Source organism: Triticum urartu, chromosome 2A (genome assembly GCF_056163025.1).
Source record: "Triticum urartu cultivar PI428250 chromosome 2A, HENAU_Tu73, whole genome shotgun sequence".
In the NCBI taxonomy this organism is placed as follows: Eukaryota; Viridiplantae; Streptophyta; class Magnoliopsida; order Poales; family Poaceae; genus Triticum; species Triticum urartu.
This window is the reverse complement of record NC_141874.1, coordinates 107,640,584-107,662,406: the sequence shown is the minus strand read 5'-3', so window position 1 is coordinate 107,662,406 and position 21,823 is coordinate 107,640,584. Positions and strand designations below refer to the sequence as shown.

The 21,823-nt window shown below is 41.5% G+C and overlaps 1 long non-coding RNA gene across 2 annotated transcripts in view; it reads left to right on the top strand.

The window, feature by feature from the left end:
- Window positions 1–4,001, top strand: part of LOC147984123 (uncharacterized) — a 32,303-nt gene extending 28,302 nt beyond the window's left edge. For both annotated transcript variants that reach the window (XR_015615867.1, XR_015615866.1), the window contains exon 3: window positions 3,280–4,001. This is a non-coding gene — a long non-coding RNA (uncharacterized LOC147984123). The remainder of the gene's footprint in view (window positions 1–3,279) is intronic.
- Window positions 4,002–21,823: the final 17,822 nt, after the last annotated feature.

Here is a 21,823-nt window from a genome sequence, read left to right as displayed (position 1 = left end):
TACGCCAAAACCACAACGTGATATGCCAATTTCTACTTACCCTTCATAAGGACCCTTTTCATCGAATCCGATCGGACTAAAGTGGGAGAGACAGACACCCGCTAGCCACCTTATGCAACTAGTGCATGTCAGTCGGTGGAACCAGTCTCACGTAAGAGTACGTGTAAGGTCGGTCCGGGCCGCTTCATCCCACGATTCCGCCGAATCAAGATAAGACTAGTGACGGCAAGCAAATTGACAAAATCGACGCCCACAACAACTTGTGTTCTACTCGTGCATAGAAACTACGCATAGAGCTAGCTCATGATGCCACTGTTGGGGAACGTAGCAGAAATTCAAAATTTTCTACGCATCACCAAGATCAATCTATGGAGTAATCTAGCAACGAGGGAAAGGAGAGTGCATCTACATACCCTTGTAGATCGCTAAGTGGAAGCGTTCAAGTGAACGGGGTTGATGGAGTCGTACTCGTCGTGATCCAAATCACCGATGATCCTAGTGCCGAACGGACGGCACCTCCGTGTTCAACACACGTACAGCCCGGTGACGTCTCCTACGCCTTGATCCAGCAAGGGGAGAAGGAGAGATTGGGGAAGACTCCATCCAGCAGCAGCACGACGGCGTGGTGGTGGTGGAGGAGCGCGGGACTCCAGCAGGGCTTCGCCAAGCACTACGAGAGACGAGGAGGAAGAGGGGTAGGGCTGCGCCAACAGGGAGATTGAATCGTGTATTGGGCTGCCCCTTTGCTCAAGTATATATAGGGGGAGGGGAGGGGCTGCGCCCCCACCTAGGGTTCCCTCCCTAGGGGTGGCGGCAGCCCCCAGATCCCATCTGGGAGGCGGCCAAGGGGGAGAGAGAGGGGGGCGCACCTAGGGTGGGCCTTAGGGCCCATCTGCCCTAGGGTTTGCCCCCTTCCCCTCTTGGAGGCACCTTGGGCCTTGGTGGGAGGCACCCCAGCCCACCTAGGGGCTGGTCCCTTCCCACTATTGGCCCATGTAGGCCTCCGGGGCTGGTAGCCCCACCTGGTGGACCCCCGGACCCCTCCGGTGGTCCTGGTACACTACCGGTGATGCCCGGAACACTTCCGGTGGCCAAAACCATACTTCCTATATATTAATCTTTACCTCCAGACCATTCCAAAACTCCTTGTGACGTCCGAGATCTCATCCGGGACTCCGAACAACATTCGGTAACCGTGTACATGCTTTCCCTATAACCCTAGCGTCATCGAACCTTAAGTGTGTAGACCCTACGGGTTCGTGAGTCATGCAGACATGGCCGAGACAACTCTCTGGTCAATAACCAACAGCAGGATCTGGATACCCATGTTGGCTCCCACATGCTCCACGATGATCTCATCGAATGAACCACGATGTCAAGGACTTAATCAATCCCGTATACAATTCCCTTTGTCTAGCGGTACGATACTTGCCCGAGATTCGATCGTCGGTATCCCGATACCTTGTTCAATCTCGTTACCGGCAAGTCTCTTTACTCGTTCCATAACACATCATCCCGTGATCAACTCCTTGGTCACATTGTGCACATTATGATGATGTCCTACCGAGTGGGCCCAGAGATACCTCTCCGTTTACACGGAGTGACAAATCCCAGTCTCGATTCGTGCCAACCCAACAGACACTTTCGGAGATACTTGTAGTGTAACTTTATAGCCACCCAGTTACGTTGTGACGTTTGGCACACCCAAAGCACTCCTACGGTATCCGGGAGTTGCACAATCTCATGGTCTAAGGAAATGACACTTGACATTAGAAAAGCTTTAGCATACGAACTACACGATCTTTGTGCTAGGCTTAGGATTGGGTCTTGTCCATCACATCATTCTCCTAATGATGTGATCCCGTTAGCAACGACATCCAATGTCCATGGTTAGGAAACCGTAACCATCTATTGATCAACGAGCTAGTCAACTAGAGGCTTACTAGGGACATGGTGTTGTCTATGTATCCACACATGTATCTGAGTTTCCTATCAATACAATTCTAGCATGGATAATAAACGATTATTATGAACAATGAAATATAATAATAACTAATTTATTATTGCCTCTAGGGCATATTTCCAACAAAGATCACCATGACTCTTTTGTAAGGTAGATGATAAAAGTAAAAGATAGGCCCTTCGCAGAGGGAAGCAGAGGTTGTCATGCGCTTTTATGGTTGGATGCACAAAATCTTAATGCAAAAGAACGTCACTTTATATTGCCACTTGTGGTATGGACATTTATTATGCAGTCCGTCGCTTTTATTTCTTCCACATCACAAGCTCGTATAAATCTTATTTTCTCCCACACTAATAAGTCATACATATTTAGAGAGCAATTTTTATTGCTTGCACCGATGACAACTTAGTTGAAGGATCTTACTCGATCCATAGGTAGATATGGTGGACTCTCGTGGCAAAACTGGTTTTAGGGATATTTGGAAGCACAAGTAGTATCTCTACTTGGTGCAAAGAAATTGGCTAGCATGAGAGGGAAAGGCAAGCTCAACATGTTGGATGATCCATGACAATATAATTCATCTCAGATGAAAGAAAACATAACACATTACGTTGTCTTCCTTGTCCAACGTCAACTCTTAGCATGTCATACTTTAATGGGTGCTCACAATCATAAAAGATGTCCAAGATAGTATATTTATATGTGAACCTCTCTTTCTTTATTACTTCCTATTAATTGCAACAATTACCAAAACTATGTTTGTCAACTCTCGACAACTTTTATTCATCATACTCTTTATATGTGAAGTCATTACTCTCCATAAGATCCATATGATCTCTTTATTTCTTTTTATTTCTTTCTCTTTTATTTTATTCCCTCAAGGTCATAGCAAAATAATCAAGCCCTTGACTCAACACTAATCTTTATTATATATAGCTCACGGACTCAATTACATAGAAGGATCATAAAGCAAAACTCACAACTAGATCATACTAAAACTTTATTCTACTAGATCAAGATATTATCAAAAGGATCGAACTAAGAAAAACGGTAAAGATAAAAGTGATGGTGATACGATACGATACCGGGGCACTCCCCCAAGCTTGGCAGTTGCCAAGGGGAATGCCCATACCAGATACTCAGTTCTTCTTTGTTGGTGGAGAGGGTGGAGTTATTGATGATGTAGGCTTGTCATCCCTCTTCCAAGGCATAGGCTCGCCATCATAGATGGATGATCGAGTCTCCTGAATCCTCAAATCTGCAGCCAAACTCATCCTCTTGAATCTATATTCATACTCACAGTTTTGATTTTGCAGGTCATAGATATGGGCTTGGAGGTGCTTGATTTTCTCATGAAGCTTGAAGATGGCCTCCCCAATGTCCTTGACGTCCAGCTCGTGCTTGTTGGTGAACTCCGTGATCATAATGTGATTGGAGTTGAGTCCACGCTCCACCATCTCCTGACACTTGAAAACTTGCTGCTCCAATGCCTCGAGCCTTGCCTCTGTGCTTCTGGTCCTCCCTGGTCCCTCAACATCGCGGATGTGCAACAACCCCTCATGCGTCTCAATGGTTTGAGGGTGTTGCAGCACCTCCGTGAGGTAGGGGTTGATGACCTTCTCGAAGAACTGGTCCTTGGGGGCACTTGAAGACGACATGACAACCTGGATCTATCAGAAAAACAGCTCGAAACAAAGACAAGATATATTTGCGTGATATGGTGGTCAAAACCTTCGGGAGATTATATAATGAATTTTACCGACTAAAAGAAGTATCGTGCAAGAAAACGGAGTCCGGAGAGCGCACGAGGTGCCCACGAGGCAGGGGGGCGTGCCCAGGGGGGTAGGGCGCACCTCCCACCCTCGTGGGAGCCTCGTGTCCTTTCCGGTCTGCTTCTTATTTTCCTATTTTTCTAAATATTCCAAAATGGAGAAAAATTGCCATTAGAATTGTTTTGGAGTCGGTTTACTTACCGTACCACATACCTATTCCTTTTCAGAGTCTGAAACGTTCTGGAGAGTGTCCCTTATGTATTCCTCTAGGGTTATGGTTTCAATGACATTAGTTTCAACATTTATAGGATTACCTGAGATATAATGTTTGATTCTTTGACCGTTCACCACCCTCGGATTTGTGCCTTCGAAGTTGTTGATTTTTATGGCACCGGAACGATAGACCTCCTCGATAATGTAAGGACCTTCCCATTTAGAGAGAAGTCTGCTTGCAAAAAATCTTAAACGAGAGTTGTATAGCAATACATAATCACCTACATTAAACTCACGCCTTTTTATCCTTTTGTCATGCCATCTTTTAACTTTTTCTTTAAATAGTTTGGCATTTTCATAAGCCTGGGTTCTCCATTCATCAAGTGAGCTAATGTCAAATAACCTCTTCTCACTGGCAAGTTTGAAGTCATAGTTGAGCTCTTTAATAGCCCAATATGCCTTATGTTCTAATTCAAGAGGTAAGTGACATGCTTTACCATAAACCATTTTATACGGAGACATACCCATAGGATTTTTATATGCAGTTCTATAGGCCCATAATGCATCATCAAGTTTCTTGGACCAATTCTTTCTAGATCTATTAACCATCTTTTGCAAAATTAATTTTAGCTCTCTGTTACTCAATTCTCTTGACCACTAGACTGTGGGTGATAAGGAGATGCAATTCTATGATTAACGTCATACTTAGCAAGCATTTTACAAAAAGAACCATGAATAAAATATGAACCACCATCAGTCATTAAATATCTAGGGACTCCAAACCTCGGGAAAATAACTTCTTTAAGCATCTTAATAGAGGTGTTATGATCAGCACTACTAGTTGGAATAGCTTCTACCCACTTAGTAACGTAATCAACAACAACTAAAATATGTGTATACCCATTAGAGGAAGGAAAATATCCCATATAATCAAAGCCCCAAACATCAAATGGTTCAATAACAAGTGAATAATTCATAGGCATTTCTTGATGTCTACTAATATTACCAATTCTTTGACATTCATCACAAGACAAGACAAACTTACGGGCATCCTTGAAGAGAGTAGGCCAATAAAACCGGATTGCAATACCTTGTGTGCAGTTCTATCTCCAGCATGGTGTCCTCCATAAGCCTCGGAGTGACACTTGCGTAGGATCTGTTCCTGTTCATGCTCAGGTACACAACGTCTAACAATACCATCTACTCCTTCTTTATAAAGATGTGGGTCATCCCAAAAGTAATGTCTCAAATCATAGAAGAACTTTTTCTTTTGCTGGTATGTGAAACTAGGTGGTATAAATTAGCAACAATATAATTAGCATAATCAGCATACCATGGAGCGGTATAGGAAGCATTTATGACATTTAATTGTTCATCAGGAAAGCTATCATCAATAGGTAGTGAGTCATCAAGAACATTTTCTAACCTAGACAGGTTGTCTGCAACGGGGTTCTCAGCTCCCTTTCTATCAATAATATGCAAATCAAATTCTTGTAAAAGGAGAACCCATCTAATAAGTCTAGGTTTAGCATCTTTCTTTTCCATAAGGTATTTAATAGCAACATGATCAGTCTGAATAGTTACTTTAGAATCAACAATATAAGGTTTGAACTTATCACAAGCAAATACAACTGCTAAGAATTTCTTTTCAGTAGTAGCATAATTTCTCTGGGCATTGTCTAGAGTTTTACTAGCATATTGAATAACATTTAATTTCTTATCAACTCTTTGCCCTAGAACAACACCTATAGCATAATCACTAGCATCACACATAATTTCAAAGGGTAAATTCCAATCAGGTGGCTGAACAAAAGGTGCAGAAATCAATGCTTTCTTAAGTATTTCAAATGCTTCTACACAATCATCATCAAAGACAAAAGGAATATATTTTTTGTAATAGATTAGTTAGAGGCCGAGAAATTTTTGAGAAGTCCTTAATGAACCTCCTATAAAAACCGGCGTCACCGAGGAAGCTTCTTATACCTTTAATGTCCTTGGGACATGGCATCTTTTCAATAGCATCAACTTTAGCTTTGTCAACTTCAATACCTCTTTCAGAAATTTTATGCCCCAAGACAATACCTTCATTAACCATAAAGTGGCACTTCTCCCAATTCAAAACGAGATTAGTTTCTTCACATCTCTGCAAAACTCGATCAAGGTTGCTCAAGCAATCATCAAAAGAGGATCCATAAACGGAGAAATCATCCATGAATACCTCACAAATCTTTTCACAAAAGTCAGAGAATATAGCCATCATGCATCTTTGAAAGGTAGCATGTGCATTATATAAACCAAAAGGTATACGTCTATAAGCAAAAGTACCGAAAGGGCAAGTAAAAGTGGTCTTTGCTTGATCATCAGCTAACACAGGTATTTGAGAGAAACCAGAGTAACCATCTAGAAAGCAAAAATGTGTATGTTTGGATAATCTTTCTAGCATTTGATCAATGAAAGGCAAAGGGTAATGATCTTTTTTAGTAGCCTTATTAATTTGCGAAAATCAATTACCATCCTATAACCTATAATAATTCTTTGCGGAATCAATTCATCTTTATCATTAGGAACAACAGTAATACCTCCCTTCTTAGGGACACAATGAACAGGACTTACCCACTTACTATCAGCAACGGGATAAATTATACCCGCCTCAAGGAGCTTTAGTATTTCCTTTCTTACCACTTCTTTCATCTTAGGGTTCAGCCGTCGTTGGTGATCAATAACTGGTTTGGCGTCTTCCTCCAAGTTTATTTTGTGTTGGCATAGAGTGGGACTAATGCCCTTAAGATCATCAAGAGTATATCCAATAGCAGCACGGTGCTTCTTCAGAGTTTTCAATAATTTCTCTTCCTCCTTCTCTGAAAGGTTAGCACTAATAATAACATGATATATTTTCTTTTCATCAAGATAAGCATATTTAAGAGTATTAGGTAATGGTTTAAGCTCAAACATGGGATCACCCTTGGGTGGAGGAGGATCTCCTAGGATTTCAATAGGCAAATTGTGTTTCAGAATAGGTCCCTATTTAAAGAATACTTCATCTATTTCCCTTCTTTAATTCATGAACATATCATTTTCATGGTCTATCAAATATTGTTCTAATGGATCAGTAGGAGACACAACAATAGAAGCAAGACCAATAATTTCATCTTTACTAGGAAATTCTTTATCATGGGGTTGTCTACAAAATTTAGCAAAATTAAACTCATGAGGCATATCCCCTAGACCAACAGAAACAATATCCTTATTGCAGTCTATCTTAACATTAATAGTATTTAAGAAGGGTCTACCAAATATAATGGGATAAAAGCTATCTTGTGGGGAACCAAGAACAAGAATAGCAGGATATTTAACCTTCCCACACAATACTTCAACATCTCTAACAATCTCAATCGGTGAAATAGTATCTCTATTGGCAAGCTTAATTGTAACATCGCTATCTTCTATCTCAGCAGGTGCAATATCATGCATAATTTCTTTGTATAAGGTATGGGGTATTGCACTAGCACTAGCACCCATATCACATAAGCCATGATAACAATGATCCCCTATTTTAACAGAAATAACAGGCATGCCTACAACAGGTCTATGTTTATTTGTAGTATCAGGTTTAGCAATTCTAGCAGTCTCATCACAGAAGTAAATAACATGCCCATCAATATTATCGGCCAAGAGATCTTTAACCATAGCAATATTAGGTTCAACTTTAACTTGCTCAGGGGGTTTGTGTGTCCTAATATTACTCTTGTTGACTACAATTGAAGCTTTAGCATGATCCTTAATTCTAACAGGGAAAAGTAGTTTCTCAACATAAGCAGTGGGAACAACAGGATCATCATAAGTGATAGTTTTTTCTTCAACTTTAATAGGTGCAACTACTTTTGTTTCAATGGGAGGATTATATTTAAACCACTTCTCCTTAGGGAGATCAATATGAGTAGCAAAAGATTCATAGAAAGAAGCTACTATCTCAGAGTCAAGTCCATATTTAGTGCTAAATTTACGGAAAACATCGGTATCCATAAAAGATTTAACACAATCAAACTTAGGTGTTATACCTGACTCCTTACCTTCGTCGAGATCCCAATCTTCAGAGTTGCGTTTAATTCTCCCCAATAAATTCCATTTGAATTCAGTAGTCTTCATCATAAAGGAACCAGTACAAGAAGTATCGAGCATGGAGCGATTGTTGTCAGAAAGCCGAGCATAAAAGTTTTGAATAATCATTTCTCTTGAGAATATAACATTGATTTAAGCCTCCCCCAAGCTTGAGCGATGCTTTCTCCTTCGTGAGGCCAAAAATTATATATATATAATTACGATCACAATGAACAAGATGCATAGGATAAAACTTCTGATGGAATTCCAATTTCAACAATTTGTAGTCCCATGATCCCATATCATCACATAGCCTATACCATGTCAATGCATCTCCCTTCAAAGATAAAGGGAAGACCTTCTTCTTGATAATATCATCGGGCATACCTGCAAGCTTAAATAATCCACAAACTTCATCCACATAGATTAAGTGTAAGTCGGGATGTAATGTTCCATATCCTGCAAAAGGATTAGCTAGCAGTTTCTCTATCATACCCGAAGGAATTTCAAAGTAAACATTTTTAGTAGGTTCAGTAGGTTCAGGAGCCACTATTTGCTCTACCGGTCGGGGTGAAGATACCCCGAACAAGCCCCTCAAAGGATTATGTTCCATAGTAACAAGTGACAGTAAATTTCAGCACACTATATAATTTTTTCCTTACCAAATTCCACCTACCAAAGGCGCTTCAATCCCCGGCAACGGTGCCAGAGAAGAGTCTTGATGACCCACAAGTATAGGGGGTCTATCGTAGTCCTTTCGATAAGTAAGAGTGTCGAACCCAATAAGGAGCAGAAGGAAATGATAAGCGGTTTTCAGCAAGGTATTCTCTGCAAGCACTAAAATTATCGGTAACAGATAGTTTTGTGATAAGGTAATTGGTAACGAGTAACAAGTAACAAGTGTAAATAAAGTGCAGCAAGATGGCCCAATCCTTTTTGTAGCAAAGGACAAGCCTGGACAATTTCTTATAGAAAAAAGCACTCCCGAGGACACATGGGAATTATCGTCAAGCTAGTTTTCATCATGTTCATATGATTTGCGTTCGGTACTTTGATAATTTGATATGTGGGTGGACCGGTGCTTGGGTACTGCCCTTACTTGGACAAGCATCCCACCTATGATTAACCCCTATTGCAAGCATCCGCAACTACAACATAAGTATTAAGGTAAACCTAACCATAGCATGAAACATATGGATCCAAATTAGCCCCTTACGAAGCAACGCATAAATTGGGGTTTAAGCTTCTGTCACTCTAGCAACCCATCATCTACTTAATACTTTCCAATGCCTCCCTCTAGGCCCAAACAATGAAGTGTCATGTAGTCAACGTTCACATGACACCACTAGAGGGATGACAACATACATCTCATCAAAATATCGAACGAATACCAAATTCACATGACTACTAATAGCAAGACTTCTCCCATGTCCTCAGGAACAAACGTAACTACTCACAAAGCATATTCATGTTCATAATCAGAGGGGTATTAATATGCATAATGGATCTGAACATATGATCTTCCACCAAGTAAACCAACTAGCATCAACTACAAGGAGTAATCAACACTACTAGCAATCTACAGGTACCAATCTGAGGTTTGTATACAAAGATTGGATACAAGAGATGAACTAGGATTTGAGATGAGATGGTGCTGGTGAAGATGTTGATGGAGATTTACCCCCTCCCGATGAGAGGATCGTTGGTGATGACGATGGTGATGATTTCCCCCTCCCGGAGGGAAGTTTCCTCGGCAGAACAGCTCCGCCAGAGCCCTAGATTGGTTCCGCCAAGGTTCCGCCTCGTGGCGGCGGAGTCTCATCCCGAAAGCTTGCTTATGATTTTTTCCTTAACGAAAGACTCCATATAGCAGAAGATGGGCATTGGAGGGCCACTAGGGGGCCCACGAGGCAGGGGGCGCGCCCCCACCCTCGTGGCCAGGGTGTGGCCCCCCTCTGGAACTTCTTGCACTCAATATTTTATATATATTCTGGAAATAGCTTCCGTGAAGTTTCAACACTTTTGGAGCTGTGCAGGATAGGTCTCTAATATTTGCTCCTTTTCCAGTCCAGAATCCCAGCTGCCGGCATTCTCCCTCTTCATGTAAACCTTGTAAAATAAGAGAGAATAGGCATAAGTATTGTGACATAATGTGTAATAACAACCCATAATGCAATAAATATCGATATAAAAGCATGATGCAAAATGGATGTATCAAGGGGCTGCTAGGGCAGGTTGCGCGCCCCCTCCCCCTCTGGTCCGAATTGGACTAGGAAGGGGGGGCTCCCCCCTTTCCTTCTCCCTATTTCCTCCTTCCTTCTCCTTCTCCTACTACATGGAAAGGGGGGAATCCTACTCCCGGTGGGAGTAGGACTCCCCATGGGGCGCACCATAGGAGGGCCGGCTCTCCCCCTCCTCCACTCCTTTATATACGGGGGAGGGGGGCACCCCATAGGCACACAAGTTGATCATTGATCTTTAGCCGTGTGCGGTGCCCCCCTCCACCATAAACCACCTTGATAATATCGTAGCGGTGCTTAGGCGAAGCCCTGTTCCGGTAGCAACATCATCACCGTCATCACGCCGTCGTGCTGACGAAGCTCTCCCTCGAAGCTCTACTAGATCGTGAGTTCGCAAGGAAGTCACCGAGCCGAACGTGTGCAGATCGCGGAGGTGTCGTATCTTTGGTACTAGATCGGTCGATCGTGAAGACGTACGGCTACATCAACCGCGTTGTCATAACGCTTCCGCTTACGGTCTACGAGGGTACGTAGACGATACTCTCCCCTCTCGTTGCTATGCATCACCATGATCTTGCGTGTGCGTAGGCATTTTTTTTAAATTACTGCGTTTGCCAACAGTGGCATCCGAGCCAGGTTTATGCGTAGATGTTATATGCACGAGTAGAACACAAAGGAGTTGTGGGCGTGGGTATATACATATTGCTTGCCGTCACTAGTTGATTCTTGATTCAGCGGCATTGTTGGATGAAGCGGCCCAGATCGACATTACGCGTACGCTTACGCGAGACTGGTTCTACCGACATGCTTCGCACATAGGTGGCTAATGGGTGTCTTTTTCTCCAGCTTTAGTTGAATCGGATTCAATGAACATGGTTCTTTCTGAAGATCAAAAAGCAATCACTATACCACATTGTGGTTTTTGATGCGTAGGTAAGAATGGTTCTTGCTCAGCTCGTAGCAGCCACGTGAAACTTGCAAACAACAAAGTAGAGGACGTCTAACTTGTTTTTGCAGGGCATGTTGTGATGTGATATGGTCAAGACATGATGCTAAATTTTATTGTATGAGATGATCATGTTTTGTAACATAGTTATCGGCAACTGGCAGGAGCCACATGGTTGTCGCTTTATTGTATGAAATGCAATCGCCATGTAATTGCTTTACTTTATCACTAAGCGGTAGCAATAGTTGTACAAGCAATAGTTGGCGAGACGAGAATGATGCTTCGATGGAGATCAAGGTGTCCAGCCGGTGACGATGGTGATCATGACGGTGCTTTGGAGATGGAGATTGATAACCCACAAGTATAGGGGATCGCAACAGTTTTCGATAAGTAAGAGTGTCAAACCCAACGAGGAGCTAAAGGTAGAACAAATATTCCCTCAAGTTCTATCGACCACCGATACAACTCTACGCACGCTTGACGTTCGCTTTACCTAGAACAAGTATGAAGCTAGAAGTACTTTGTAGGCGTTGTTGGATAGGTTTGCAAGATAATAAAGATTACGTAAATAAAAAGTAGGGGCCATTTAAGTAAAGACACAATAAAGTAAATATAGCGAGTGTGGAAAGTGGTGGTAGGAGTTGCAAAATTGCCCCTAAGAAATTGACTACTTTACTAGACCGATAGCAAGTATTATGTGGGAGAGGCCACTACTAGCATGTCATCCCTGACTTGGAATTCTATGCACTTATGATTGGAACTATTAGCAAGCGTCCGCAACTACTAATGTTTGTTAAGGTAAAACCCAACCATAGCATTAAGATATATTGGTCCCCCTTCAATCCCGTATGCATCAATTTCTATGCTAGGTTGAAGCTTCTATCACTCTTGCCCTCCAATACATAGTCCTATCAACATACAACTAACCCTAGGGTGTGATCCACGCACGCGCTTATATGATGGGCACCAAAGGACAGCAACATAACCACAAGCAAATTAAATCAATCATAGCAATTCATCAACCACCGATAGGACAACAAAAATCTACTCAGACATCATAGGATGGCAACACATCATTGGATAATAATATGAAGCATAAAGCACCATGTTCAAGTAGAGGGTACATCGGGTTGCGGGAGAGCGGACCGCTGTAGATAGAGGGGGGAAGGTGATGGAGATGTTGGTGAAGATGGCTGAGGTGTTGGCGTAGATCGCGGTGATGATGATGATGGCCACGACAGTGTTCCGGCGCCATCGGAAGAGAAGGGGAGAGGGGGCCCCTTCGTCTTCTTCTTCCTTGACCTCCTCCCTAGATGGGTGAAGGGTTTCCCCTCTGGTCCTTGGACTCCATGGCATGGGAAGGTAAAGAGCCCCTCCGAGATTGGACCTGTCTCTCTCTGTTTCTGTGTTCTGTTCTGCTGCCCTTTCACCGTTTCGTATATATATGGAGATCCGTAACTCCGATTGGACCGAAACCTTTGCCATGATTTTTTTTACCAAAAAATAGCTTTCTTGGGGCTGAAGAAGGGCATCAACCACCTTACGGGTGGACCACGAGGGTCAGGGGCGTGCCCAGGGGGGTGGGGCGCACCCCCTACCTCATGCCCACCTCGGACACCGTTTCGCATTGATCTTTCTCCCAGATTTTCCAAATATTCCAAAAATAAGCTCCGTCCGTTTTTATCCTGTTTGGACTCCATTTGATATGGATATTCTGCGAAACATAAAACATGCAACAAATAGGAACTGGCACTGGGCACTGGATCAATATGTTAGTCCCAAAAATAATATAAAAAGTTGCCAAAAGTATATGAAAGTTGTAGAATATTGGCATGGAACAATCAAAAATTATAGATACGATAGAGACGTATCAGCATCCCCAAGCTTAATTCCTGCTCGTCCTCGAGTAGGTAAATGATAAAAATAATAATTTTTGATGTGGAATGCTACCTAGCATAATCTTGATCACATATTTAATCATGGCATGAATATTAAGACACGAGTGATTCAAAGCAACAGTCTATTATTTGACATAAAAACAATAATACTTCAAGTCCACTAATAAAGCAATCATGTCTTTTCAAAATAACAAGGCCAAAGAAAGTTATCCCTACAAAATCATATATTCTGGCTATGCTCCATCTTCACCACACAAAATATTCACATCATGCACAACCCCGATGACAAGCCGAGCAATTGGTTCATACTTTTTAACGCGCTTTAGCATTTTCAACCCTCACGCAATACATGAGCATGAGCCATGGATATAGCACTATAGGTGGAATAGAATGGTGGTTGTGGAGAAGACAAAAAGGAGAAGATAGTCTCACATCAACTAGGCGTATCAACGGGCTATGGAGATGCCCATCAATAGATATCAATGTGAGTGAGTAGGGATTTCCATGCAACAGATGCACTAGATCTATAAGTATATGAAAGCTCAAACTGAAACTAAGTGGGTGTGCATCCAACTTGCTTGCTCATGAAGACCTAGGGCATTTGAGGAAGCCCATTGTTGGAATATACAAGCCAAGTTCTATAATGAAAATTCCCACTAGTATATGAAAGTGATAACTCAAGAGACTTTCTATATGAAGAACATGGTGCTACTTTGAAGCACAAGTGTGGAAAAAGGATAGTAACATTGTCCCTTCTCTGTTTTTCTCTCATTTTTTTGGGCCTTCCTTTTTATGGCCTTTCTCTTTTTTTTGTCCGGAGTCTCATCCCGACTTGTGGGGGAATCATAGTCTCCATCATCCTTTCCTCACTGGGACAATGCTCTAATAATGATGATCATCACACTTTTATTTACTTAGAACTCAATATTACAACTCGATATCTAGAACAAAGATATGACTCTATATGAATGGCTCCGGCGGTGTACCGGGATGTGCAATGATCTAGCGTAGCAATGGCATCAAAAAACAGACAAGTCATGAAAACATCATGCTAGCTATCTTACGATCATGCAAAGCAATATGACAATGAGTGCTCAAGTCATGTATATGATGATGATGGAAGTTGCATGGCAATAGATCTCGGAATGGCTATGGAAATGCCATAATAGGTAGGTATGGTGGCTGTTTTGAGGAAGATATAAGGAGGGTTTAAGGTACCGGCGAAAGTTGCGCGATACTAGAGAGGCTAGCAATGATGGAAGGGTGAGAGTGCGTATAATCCATGGACTCAACATTAGTCATAAAGAACTCACATACTTATTGTAAAATTTTATTAGCCCTCGAAGCAAAGTACTGCTACGCATGCCCCTAGGGGGATAGATTGGTAGGAAAAGACCATCGCTCGTCCCCGACCGCCACTCATAAGGAAGACAATCAATAAATACCTCATGCTCCGACTTCATTACATAACGGTTCACCATACGTGCATGCTACGGGAATCACAAACCTCAAGACAAGCATTTCTACTAATCCACAACTACCCACTAGCATGACTCTAATATCACCATCTTTATATCGCAAAACTATTGCAAGGAATCAAACATATCATATTCAGTGATCTACAAGTTTTATGTAGGATTTTATGACTAACGATGTGAATGACCAGTTCATGTAATCTCTCTAAATAGATATAAGTGAAGCAAGAGAGTTTAATTCTTTCTACAAAAGATATGACCACGCTCTAGCAAATATAAGTGAAGCAAAAGAGCATTCTACAAATGGTGGTTTTCTATGTAAAGGGAAACAGGCAATCCAAACTTCAAATGATATAAGTGAAGCACATGAAGCATTCTATAAAGCCATACTCAAAAGATATAAGTGAAGTGCATAGAGCATTCTATAAATCAACAAAGTACTATCTCATACCAGCATGGTCCATAAAAGAAAAATGAAAACTAAATGCAAAAGACGCTCCAAGATTGCACATATCGCATGAGCGAAACGAATCTGAAAACATACCGATACTTGTTGAAGAAAGAGGGGATGCCTTCCGGGGCATCCCCAAGCTTAGACGCTTGAGTATCCTTGAATATTTACTTGGGGTGCCTCGGGCATCCCCAAGCTTGAGCTCTTGTCTCTCTTCCTTCTTCTCACATCGAGACCTTCTCGATCATCGAACACTTCATCCACACAAAACTTTAACAGAAAACTCGGTAAGATCCGTTAGTATAATAAAGCAAATCACTACTCTAAGTACTGTTGCAAACCAATTCATATTTTGTTTTTGCATTGTGTCTAGTGTAATATAACTTTTTCATGGCTTAATCCACTAATATAAACTTATAGTTTCATCAAAACAAGCAAACTATGCATCAAAAACAGAATCTGTCTAAAACAGAACAGTCTGTAATAATCTGAACATTCACCATACTTCTGATACTTGAAAATTTCTACCAAAATTAGGAAAAATAAAAAATTTGTATAGAAATACAGTGCAGAAAGAATCAGAACCATTTGACGTTCCAGCTAAAGATGTAAAATCGCGCACTACAGCCAAAGTTTCTGTCCTGCACCGTACAAACCAACAAGCAAAGTAAACATCCTAAAGGAAAACCTTGGTACATTATTTTTATAATACAATGGAATTGTACAAGGGGAAAATTATTTTTGTTGAAATTTTTCTGTAATCAAGATTCACAAAGTTGCCGTGAGCATGAACAAAGTTCAAGGAGCTCTCCCACTTCAAGAATGCTTGTCTTTCTCACTTTCACTTTCCTTTTTGAAAAAGTTTTGGGTTCCCCTCTTTATTTTTTTGTTTCTAAACTATATGAAAGCACTCAACAGAAATAAATGACTCTCTAAAACTTCCGGGTTGTCTCCCTGGCAGCGCTTTCTTTAAAGCCATTAAGCTAGGCATATAGTGCTCAAGTAATGGATCCACCCGGATCCCAAGGTATATCAAAGCCAATTTTAATTAACAATGATTTGTAATTTAGTAGTGAGCACAAAGTAACATATATCACGCAACAACGAAGTTTAACTCTCTTCCTATGCATCGGCATGTCATAAAAGAACAATTCATGCACACAAAGTAAAGGCCAATGCATAGTATAAACAGTTTCTTGCAATTTTATCGTATTGGAAACATAGAGAGGTGGAGATATAGTTCCTCTCTCATAATAATTGCAAGTAGGAGCAGCAAGCACATGCATATTATATTCATCAAAATCATCATGTGTAATAGTAAGACGCAACCGATCAATATAATCCTTAATAAGTGCAAACTTCTTCGATATAGTGTAGTCGGGAGAATTCAAAAAGATAATAGGACTATAATGCGTGGGTGCAATAGCAACAATTTCATGTTTAACATAAGGAAGTATAGCAAGTTCATCTCCATAAGCATAATTCATATTGGCATCTTGGCCACAAGCATAGCAAGCATCATCAAAAAGGGATATTTCAAGAGAATCAACGGGATCATAACAATCATCATAGCAATCATCCTTCGATAAGCACAAAGGGAAATTAAACAATGTATGAGTTGAAGAGTTACTCTCATTAGAAGGTGGGCACGGGTAGCTAATTCACTCTTCCTCCTTTTGTTCTTCGCTCTCCTCCTCATCTTTTTCATCCAATGAGCTCACACTTTCATCAATTTCTTCTTCCATAGACTCCTGCAAAATATTAGTCTCTTCTTGGACAGCGGAGTAGTCCTCAATATATGGTTCAACATAGGCATTAGAAGCATAATTATCATAGCAATATTTAAGTATGGCAAAATTTTCAGATTTGTAAAGAGCACCATCATACTTTTCAATCAAAGAAGCAATTTCGTAAGCACCCTTAAAAGCAACCAATTCTTCAATTTGTTGAACATCATAGTAACTATAAACACCTTTAGCATGCGAAGATACGATTCCATTATCACTAAACTCACATTGATAGGGAAGGTGTTTCTTAGGGTTTTCAGAACAACAAGTAAAATCATATATTTCACATAAATTCCAAGCATAGCATTGCAAATGATGAATTTGACCCAGTAAAAGTTTCCGTTTTTCAGATATACGGTGTCGCACATAACAAGCATGCTCATCTAAAGATTTGCCCTCAACTAAGCTAGTTGGGGTTTCAGCACGAGCACATAGGGATTGAAGATGATCCAAGTAATAAGTTTTAGGAGTGTGATAGATTTTGAGTGGTTCTTCAACCATTGGTTCAGTAGGTACAACTAATTTTGTTGGTATTTTGCGTTTCCTACCCATAACTAGAGATAGAAAACAACTAAGAACAGCAAATAAAAATTACTTAGTGATAAAGCAAACTAGAACACACGAGAATATTTAGGTCTTGATAACCCACAAGTATAGGGGATCACAACAGTTTTTGATAAGTAAGAGTGTCGAACCCAATGAGGAGCTAAAGGTAGAACAAATATTCCCTCTAGTTCTATCGACCACCGATACAACTCTACGCACGCTTGACGTTCGCTTTACCTAGAACAAGTATGAAGCTAGAAGTACTTTGTAAGTGTTGTTGGATAGGTTTGCAAGATAATAAAGATTACGTGAATAAAAAGTAGGGGCCATTTAAGTAAAGACACAATAAAGTAAATATAGCGAGTGTGGAAAAGTGGTGGTAGGAGTTGCGAAATTGCCCCTAAGCAATTGACTACTTTACTAGACCGATAGCAAGTATTATGTGGGAGAGGCCACTGCTAGCATGTCATCCCTGACTTAGAATTCTATGCACTTATGATTGGAACTATTAGCAAGCGTCCGCAACTACTAACGTTCATTAAGGTAAAACCCAACCATAGCATTAAGATATATTGGCCCCCCTTCAATCCCGTATGCATCAATTTATATGCTAGGTTGAAGCTTCTGTCACTCTTGCCCTCCAATACATAGTCCTATCAACATACAACTAACCCTAGGGTGTGATCCACGCGCGCGCTCATATGATGGGCACCAAAGGACAACAACATAACCACCAGCAAATTAAATCAATCATAGCAATTCATCAATCACCGATAGGACAACAAAAATCTACTCAGACATCATAGGATGGCAACACATCATTGGATAATAATATCAAGCATAAAGCATCATGTTCAAGTAGAGGGTACAGCGGGTTGTGGGAGAGTGGACCACTGTAGATAGAGGGGGGAAGGTGATGGAGATGCTGGTGAAGATGGCCGAGGTGTTGGTGTAGATCGCGGTGATGATGGTGATGGCCACGGCAGCATTCTGGCACCACCGGAAGAGAAGGGGAGAGGGGGCCCCTTCGTCTTCTTCTTCCTTGACCTCCTCCCTAGATGGGAGAAGGGTTTCCCCTCTGGTCCTTGGCCTCCATGGCATGGGAGGGGTGAGAGCCCCTCCGAGATTGGATCTGTCTCTCTGTCTCTCTCTGTTTCTGCGTTCTGTTCTGCTGCCCTTTCACTGTTTCGTATATATATGGAGATCCGTAACTCCGATTGGACCGAAACCTTCGCTGTGATTTTTTAACCAAAAATTAGCTTTCTTGCGGCCAAAGAAGGGCATCAACAGCCTTACGGGTGGACCATGAGGGTCAGGAGCGCATCCAGGGGGTGGGGCGCGCCCCCTACCTCGTGCCCACCTCGGACACCGTTTCACATTGATCTTTCTCCCAGATTTTCCAAATATTCCAAAAATAAGCTCTGTCCGTTTTTATCCCGTTTGGACTCTGTTTGATATGGATATTATGCGAAACATAAAACATGCAACAAACAGGAACTAGCACTGGATCAACATGTTAGTCCCAAAAATAATATAAAAAGTCGCCAAAAGTATATGAAAGTCGTAGAATATTGGCATGGAACAATCAAAAATTATAGATACGACGGAGACGTATCAGAGATCAAAGGCACAAGATGATGATGAACATGTCATATCACTTATATTGATTGCACGTGATGTTTATCCTTTATGCATCTTATTTTGCTTAGTTCGTCGGTAGCATCATAAGATGATCTCTCACTAAATTTCAAGGTGTAAGTGTTCTCCCTGAGTATGCACCGTCGCTATAGTTCGTCGTGCCGAGACATCACATGATGATCGGGTGTGATAAGCTCTACGTTCACAAACAACGGGTGCAAGCCAGTTTTGCACACGCGGAATACTCGGGTTAAACTTGACAAGCCTAGCATATGCAGATATGGACTCGGAACACTGGAGACCGAAAGGTCGAGCGTGAATCATATAGTAGATATGATCAACATAGTGATGTTCACCATTGAAAACTACTCCATCTCACGTGATGATCGGACATGGTTTAGTTGATATGGATCACGTGATCACTTAGATGATTAGAGAGATGTCTATCTAAGTGGGACTTCTTAAGTAATTTGATTAATTGAACTTTAATTTATCATGAACTTAGTACCTGATAGTATTTTGCATGTCTATGTCGTTGTAGATAGATGGCCTGTGCTATTGTTCCGTTGAATTTTAATGCGTTCCTAGAGAAAGCTAAGTTGAAAGATGATGGTAGCAACTACATGGACTGGGTCCATAACTTGAGGATTATCCTCATTGCTGCACAGAAGAATTACGTGCTGGAAGCACCGCTAGGTGAAAAACCTGCTGCAGGAGCAACGCAAGATGTTATGAACACCAGGCAGAGCAAAGCTGATGACTACTCGATAGTTCAGTGTGCCATGCTTTATGGCTTAGAACTGGGACTTCAATGGCGTTTTGAACGTCATGGAGCATATGAGATGTTCCAGGAGTTGAAGTTAATATTTCAAGCAAATGCCCGGATTGAGAGATATGAAGTCTCCAATAAGTTCTATAGCTGCAAGATGGATGAGAATAGTTCTGTCGGTGAACGTATACTCAGAATGTCTGGGTACCACAACCACTTGACTCAACTGGGAGTTAATCTTCTTGATGATAGTGTCATTGACAGAGTTCTTCAATCACTACCACCAAGCTACAAAAGCTTCGTGATGAACTATAATATGCAAGGGATGGATAAGACGATTCCTGAGCTCTTCGCAATGCTAAAGGTTGCGGAGGTAGAAATCAAGAAAGAGCATCAAGTGTTGATGGTCAACAAGACCACTAGTTTCAAGAAAAAGGGTAAAGGGAAGAAGGGGAACTTCAAAAAGAACAGCAAGCCAGTTGCTGCTCAAGTGAAGAAACCCTAGTCTGGACCTAAGCCTGAGACTGAGTGCTTCTATTGCAAAGGAACTGGTCACTGGAAGCGGAACTGCCCCAAGTATTTGGCGGAGAAGAAGGATGGCAAAGTGAAAGGTATATTTGATATACATGTTATTTATGTGTACCTTACTAATGCTCGTAGTAGTGCCTGGGTATTTGATACTGGTTCAGTTGCTAACATTTGCAACTCAAAACAGGGGCTACGGATTAAGCGAGGATTGGCTAAGGACAAGGTGACGATGCACGTGGGAAATGGTTCCAAAGTTGATGTGATCACCGTCGGCACGCTACCTCTACATCTACCTTCGGGATTAGTTTTAGACCTAAATAATTGTTATTTGGTGCCAGCATTGAGCATGAACATTATATCTGGATCTTGTTTGATGCGAGACGGTTATTCATTTAAATCATAGAATAATGGTTGTTCTATTTATATGAGTAATATCTTTTATGGTCATGCACCCTTGATGAGTGGTCTATTTTTACTAAATCTTGATAGTAGTGATACACATGTTCATAGTATTGAAGCCAAAAGATGCAGAGTAGATAATGATAGTGCAACTTATTTGTGGCACTGCCGTTTAGGTCATATTGGTGTAAAGCGCATGAAGAAACCCCATTCTGATGGACTTCTGCAATCACTTGATTATGAATCAATTGGTACATGCGAACCATGCCTCATGGGCAAGATGACTAAAACTCCATTCTCCGGAACAATGGAGCGAGCAACAGAGTTATTGGAAATCATATATACTGATGTATGTGGTCCAATGAACATTGAAGCTCGCGGTGGATATCGTTATTATCTCACCTTCACATATGATTTGAGCAGATATGGGTATATCTACTTGATGAAACATAAGTCTGAAACATTTGAAAAGTTTCTACGATCTGATCGTGGAGGTGAATATTTGAGTTATGAGTTTGGACTTCATTTGAAACAATGCGGAATAGTTTCGCAACTCACGCCACCTGGAACACCATAGCGTAATGCTATGTCCGAACGTCTGATATGTCTCCAACGTATCTATAATTTTTGATTGCTCCATGCTACTTTATCTATTGTTTTAGGCAATATTGGGCTTTATTATCCACTTTTATATTACTTTTGGGACTAACCTATTAACCGGAGGCCCAACCCAGATTTGCTGTTTTATGCCTATTTCAGTGTTTCGAGGAAAAGGAATATCAGACGGAGTCAAAACGGAACGAAATCAACTGGAGAAGTTATTTTTGGAAGGAAACCCACCTGATGGACTTGGACCCCACGTCAGAAGATACAGGATGTGCTCATGAGGGTGGGGGGCGCGCCCTCCCCCCTGGGCGCGCCCCCTGCCTCGTGGGGCCCCCGTAGCTCCACCGACGTTCTCCCTCCACCCATATATACCTACGTACCCTAAAACTTCCAGAACAGAAGATAGATCGGGAGTTCCGCCGCCGCAAGCCTCCAGAACCACCAAAAACCAATCGGGACCCCTTTCCGGTACCCTGCCGGAGGGGGGATCCATC